The sequence below is a fragment of the Galeopterus variegatus genome, unplaced genomic scaffold, assembly GCF_000696425.1.
Source record: "Galeopterus variegatus unplaced genomic scaffold, G_variegatus-3.0.2 Scaffold919, whole genome shotgun sequence".
NCBI lineage: Eukaryota > Metazoa > Chordata > Mammalia > Dermoptera > Cynocephalidae > Galeopterus > Galeopterus variegatus.
The window spans coordinates 83,673-90,484 of record NW_007727030.1 but is presented as its reverse complement, the minus strand read 5'-3'; positions in this window follow the sequence as shown (position 1 = coordinate 90,484).

Sequence of the window (6,812 nt, the reverse complement as noted above, 5' to 3'; positions counted from 1 at the left end):
GTTGTCAAAATTTTACATCTCTCTCAACAGAAGAGATGATGAGTCTGTTCCTACTCCCCTTGAATCTAGACTGGCCCTGTCACAGACTCTGACAAATACATTTGATCTTATCCAAAAGGCCAAGAAGCAATGACTTTGACAAATAAATTGTGGCAAAGTGAGTGTGAGTAACTTCCAAGCCTGAGTCTTCAGAAATCTGTGGAATCTGCTGTCGCCCCTCTTGGAATGCTCTCTCTCGGAAACGAGCCACCATGTAGGAAGCACAACTATCCCAAGACCATCACACAGAGAGGAAGCCTGAGTGAACTTCTTGGAGGGAGAGAGTCCATGCAGAGAAGTACAGAAGTGCCATGATTGTGAGTAAAGATTTCTTGGAATTTGCAGTCCACCTCAACCACTAGGTGAGTGCAGGTGAGTGAATAACACCAGCCAATGCCAAGGAGAGTGGAAGAACTTCCACCACAGCAGTCATTGAAGAGCAGCAGCCATGGCTCTGGACTACCTCATGGCCGTGGGCCTCAACAGGGGCCACAAGGTGACCAAGAACATCAACAAGCCAAGGCACAGCCACTGTGGGCGCCTCACCAAGCATACCAGTTTCATGTGAGACATGATACAAAAGGTGTGCAGTTTTGCCCCTTACTAGAGCCGTGCCATGGAGCTGCTCAAGGTCTCCAAGGAAAAATGGGCCCTCAAGTTCATCAAGATAAGGATAGGGACACACATCCAGACCAAGAGACAGTGAGAGGAGCTGAGCAATGTCCTGGCTGCCATGAGGAAAGAGGCTGCCAAGAAGGACTGAGTCCCCTCTCTCTCCTCTGTTAGGAATAAAACCTTTGCAGAAGAAAAAAAAAAAGGCTGTTTAAAAGCACTAAATTGGGGGGTAATTTGTTATGCAGCAATAGATAACCAAAAACACCTGGAGACCAGTTACTGTCTCTTTTCTATCCACATAGTCTCTCCTGTGGTACCTCTGATTTTCCTGACCGACCTGTTCATCCTGTTCTTGCACCCTTCGTGGGAAGTTCTCTGGGCAGTCTCCAGTCAAAATTCCAGAAGAGGATAGCCTGATGGGCTTAGCTTATTATCTCACTTTTCTTGGGCAGAACCTTCTGTACTAATCCATTTCATCAGCAGTTTTATGGGTGGGTCTCAGCTGGCCAGGTACCCTCTCAGGTCAAATTAGTGTCTGCACGAAGAATACACAAAGAGCCTGGTGCTACTTTCCTGAGCAGGACCCGTGGGCTTGGTTGGCATCTAACCTGATTGTTCTGAACATCTCATGATTAAATCCTCAGTCCAGTGTTAAATTGCAGGCACTCCCTACACACATGAAACTACTCAACAATTGCTTAAACTTTAAAGGTTTCTAATAGGATCTAGCTGAATCTGAGCTTTAAGAAAGAGAAGCCTGAGATCTCTGAATGCTTGACAGAGTAGAAGTGCTAGAAAGAAGTCAACAAGAACGTAAAGGAAAGATTAAAGGACAGTGAAAGATAATTTTTTTGAGTTTTGCCTAGAGCAGGTCTTTTGCTTAATGGTAGAGTGTTGACTATCTGAAGATAGATATATAAAAGATAGGATTTCTTGGGCTGGCCTGTTAGCTCAGTGGGTTAGAGTGAGGTATTATAACACCAAGGTCAAGTGTTTGGATCCCCATACCAGCCAGCCACCAAAAAAATGATAGGATTTTTCTAGGTATTTGGGATCCCTTGAAAGATTGTGCAAAGGCATAAATATGAGCATAATATGGTAAAACCATGTGACAGCAAAGGAAGAGGAAGATGGAACATAGAAGATACATAAAGAATGTAAACAGGAGGCTGGTGTCTGGAAAAGAGGAAGAGAGTAGAAATTTTGGGAAGTATAGAAAGTATAAGGCCCTAAAGAAGTTATTTACTATATATCCCTCTCTGGTAAACTCTGATAATTAAAATCAGCATTTGCAGAATAGGCATAGGTATATGGCTATTATTGAATTATTTTTTGTCTGGGTTTTTTTATTGCTATATTTATCATTACACAATGAAATCATTTTCTGTGGCCCTTTACCAATTTTATTATCAAATTCTAATGTGTGATGGTCTGTATGCTTGCTTACAGAAGCTTTCAGAGTTTTTGAATTGGTATTTCCTTTACAATTTTTTAAGGAATTCCCAATTTGAAATGTACATCATATCAAATATTAGGGCTGTTGATCCAGCCTGTTGAGTACAGAAGAGAAAGAGCAAATCACCCAAGTAGCATAAATCAAATAAAGTGGCCTCTTATATCAATGAATTTCAAAATCTAGATAAAGCATAATTTCTCATGCAAGAGAAAATACCATTTGTTCCCTCAAGTTTTTTTTTTTTTTTTTTTTTTTGTCTTTTTCCGTGTCCGGCAACGGATCGCAACCCTCAGTGTCGCCCCCGTACCAGACCGGGACCAGCAACGGGATCGCAGCCCTCGGTGTTGCTCCCGCGCCTCGCTCAGCCAGTGAGCGGGAACCGGTCTGTATGTGGGATCCGAACTCTCAACGGGAGAGCCGCCGCGCTTCCCAAGTGGTGCACTATAGCAGTGCGCCACCGGGCCGGCCCCCCCTCAAGTTTTTAAAGAACAATCTTCCTACTATTAATTGAACTAAACTTACTCATTTTAATCAAAGGCTATACAATCAGGAAATTGAAGACTTTAATTATTAATGGTCTTTCCACAAATTTTTTTAATACACTTTATGAAACTATAATCACTACTACATTATAGCACTCAAAACTATACAAACTGGGCTGGCTGGTTAGTTCAATTGAGAGAGCATGGTGTTGATAACCAAGGTCTAAAGTTCAGATCTCCTTATCAGCCAGACACACACACACACACACACACACACACAAAAAAAAAACTATACAAAGTTAGTAAAATAGATTTCAAATACAAGCCTTGCACTCAGTAAAATTTGGGGCTCAAAGGCCAACACCCCAAAATATAGTGCTTTGATGTGCTGAAATTAAGAAACAGCCTCAAGGTCTCTCTGACCTCCCCCAACCCTGTCCTCTGTCACTCTCCAAAGCACAGAATGAAGCTGTTCCTTATCTGCTTAAAGAAGACAATTACCTCTGGTCATTTCTTTCAGTTTTCCTTAACTTAATTCATATCTCAGAAATAAAAACTGAAGTCTGTCACACACCTGGATAGACTTTTGTCACAGACCATTGTCTTCTCAAAAAGAATCATTTTCCAGTCATTGTCTGCTCTGTGAGCCCAACAGACTTTGTTCTAGGCCATTGTATATTTTCCAAGCCCATTGAACCCCCTAAAATCATTTCCTCCTACACCCCATCTCTCCTTTCTCTATGAAGAGGGTTATATAAGCATCTGTACCACACTGGGTTATAGGGCAATCATACTGTGATTCCCCCATGCTATACACCTTTTCTTCAGATTAATCTGAATTTGTCAGTAATTTTTAGCCAATCTTTGGGGGTGAAGAGGAAGCATTCCCTTGGCCCCTACAAAGACAAGAACCCAAGAATCTGGTTTCCATGTGATAAATCACCAGGAAAAAGCATGGGGACACAAGGAAGGAATGCTTACACCAGAATTTAACCAAGTGTGCATTTAGATGAATATTCTACAGAAAATGAGAAATCTTCAGTCACTTGAAATTGTCCCTCATTCACTTAAACCCTTCAATGGTTTCCCATTGCAATTAGAATAAATTTTAAATTCTTTCCCATGGCCTCAAATCTTTTGCTTAATGTTCTAATCTCATGTCTGTACATTCTTCCCTTCCGTTTGATAATCCTGCTGTGCTCTTTCTGTTTCTTGAGTATGCCCATCTATCTCTTCTTTGCCTCAAGGTCTTGGGTTTTGCTATTCTCTCTGGCTTTAATTCTTCCCCTCTGCCCCAGATCTTCATGAGGTTGGTTCTTTCTCATCGTTCATGCCTTAGTTCAAATGCAAACTCCTCAGAGGGTCTTTATCTTTCCTAATCATTTGTGATAAGAAGAATTCTAAGATAGGCCCTCAAGATTCTTGGCCCTGATGTACACAGACCTCCCAGTTATTCAGTCAAACATGATTGTCAAAGAATAAAATTACAACTGGGCTGGCTAGGTAGCCCACTTGGGAGAGGTGCTGATAACATCAAGGTCAGGGATTCAGATTCCCAGATCAGCCAGCTGCCAAAAATAAAAAATAAAAAATATTACAAAAAATTTAAAGATCTCGATTGGCTTTACTGCAATTCTAGAATCAGGCAACACGTCACTCCATAAAATAGAATGTGTCCAAATGAGCCCAGCAGAGAAGTTTGATTTTATAGACAGAAAAATGCTGAAGATACTGTATCCCACAATATGTTCAAGTAAATGTGAAAAAAAAAATTTTTTTTTTTTTTTTTTTTTGGCAGCTGACTAGTCCAGAGCTCAGAATCCATGACCTTGGTGTTATAAGGCTGTGCTCTAACCAACTGAGCTAACCAGCCAGCCCCCAAAATATTCTGAATTTTAAAAAAGAGTAAAAGAAAAAGGCTGAAGAAAGCAGAAATAGAGCAAGTGAATTGGTCATTTCAAGGTTACTTTGCTTGTAAGATGGGACAGGAAGACAGAACATTAGAAAAACAACTGACTGGTTAACATCAGGTTACTTCATGCTGTCTCTTTTGTGTAAGAATTAAAGCAGAGGGAACTTCATCATCATACCTATTAAAGATCAAACTGACCTGTTTGGGAAATTGGCTGTTATCTCTTTCTCCTGACTTCTCAGAAAGTCAGACCACAACCTAAGTGACTTAGAACTTAGCAGAGGTGACTCCATTTTGATACTGAGTCTGGTCTGTTGGGGCCTAGTGCAGGAACTTAGTCCAAAACAATGGCCTTTGATCATTTTTATTTAACACTATCTAGCTATTGCTGTGAAGGGATTTTAGAGATGAGATCAAAGTCCCAAATCAGTTGACCTTAAAATAAGGAGATTAACTGGGTGGAACTGACCTAGTCATATGAGCCCCTTAAAAATAGATTTTTCTCAACCACAATGAGGTATCACTTCACACCTGTTAGAATGGCTGTAATCGAAATGATAAGAGATAACAAGTGTTGGCTAGGAAGTGGAGAAACGGGAACTCTTGCACACTGTTGTGGGAATGTAATTTAGTACAGCCATTATGGAAAATAGTATGGAGGCTCCTCAAAAAATTAAAAACAGAACTACCATATGATCCAGCAATCCCGCTACTGGGTACATAGCCAAAGGAAATAAAATCAGTATGTTAAAGAGATATCTGCACTGCCATATTCATTGCAGCATTATTCACAATAGCCAAGATATGGAATCGACCTAAGTGTCCATCAAAGGGTGAATGGATAAAGAAAATATGGTGTGTGTGTATATACACACACACACACACACACACACACACACATACAAAAAGAAATACTATTCACCCTTAAATCGACCTAAGTGTCCATCAAAGGGTGAATGGATAAAGAAAATATGGTGTGTGTGTATATATACACACACACACACACACACACACACACACACATACAAAAAGAAATACTATTCACCCTTAAAAAAGAAGGAAATCCTGTCATTTTAAACAACATGGATGAACCTGGAGGACATTGTGCTGAGTTAATTAAGCCAGGCACAGAAAAACAAATACCGTGTGATCTCACTTACATGTGGAATCTAAAAAAATTAAACTCAGAGAAGCAGAGAGCAGATTGATGGTTGCCAGGGGCTGTGATGAGGGTGGGTGGAGGGGTGGAGGGATTGGTGAGATGTTGGTCAAAGGATACAAAATTTGAGTTAGACTGGAGGAATAAGTTCAGGACATCCATTGTACAACATGGTGACTATAGTTAATCACAATGTAATTAGTGTAATGTATACTTGAAAATTGCTAAGAGAGGTCTGGCTGGTTAGCTCAGTTGGTTTTGTTACCAGATAGCAGTTCCAGGTTCTTGGTTAAGCTGTGAAGAAAAGATTTTTAAGAGACCAGTGAAAGGAAAAGAAAAAGGGCCAGACAGATGGAACATAATGGGGCTTTATTACAAGGCCAAAGTATGGCACAGAAGCATGTGCAGACATCTCCCACGAGCAAGGATGCACCCTGGATTCCTAAGGGGAGGGTTTATATGTTGCTCTGGGATGGGGGTGTTTATCCTAACTAAAGGGAGGAATATTTGGCCATGGGGGAGGATTAGCTCCCTGTCATGCGTCCCTGAGTTTCTTCTGTTTGTTTGTTTTCCCATTTTATTTCTTTCTTTTAATTTAGTGTTTAGATAGAAAATTATTTTCTCAACATGCAAATGAAGGAAAACATCACAAATTGAATTTAAAGTCAACTCATAAGGAACAAATTTAACACACAAAGATTAACATCTTTAATGCATAAAGAACTCTTAAAAATAAATTAGAAAAATCTTAACAGAAATTTGGTGAAGGACATAAAGCAGACAAGTCCGAAGTCCCAAAGAAACACAGGTGGCTAATAAATTCATTCTAAGATCTTCTTGTGGGTGGGGGTGGCAGCCCCCAACCCCTGCCTCAGGACCCTGGACATGCTCCCTTGCTTGCCTAGTTGCAGACAGGGGCATGGCAGCTCCATGGCCCCTGACTCAGGACCCAGGGTGGTCCTTGAGTTTCTGGTCATACACAGTGAAGTCACTTTCCCCTTAACTTTGTCATTCCCAGTCTAATGTCACAGGTAGAAAGTCATCTGCACTTTTGTTCCTCCTAGTGGGCCAGTACGGTGGTTTTTTTTTTTTTTTTAAAGATGACTGGTGAGGGGATCTTAACCCTTGACTGGGTGTTGTCAGCACCAT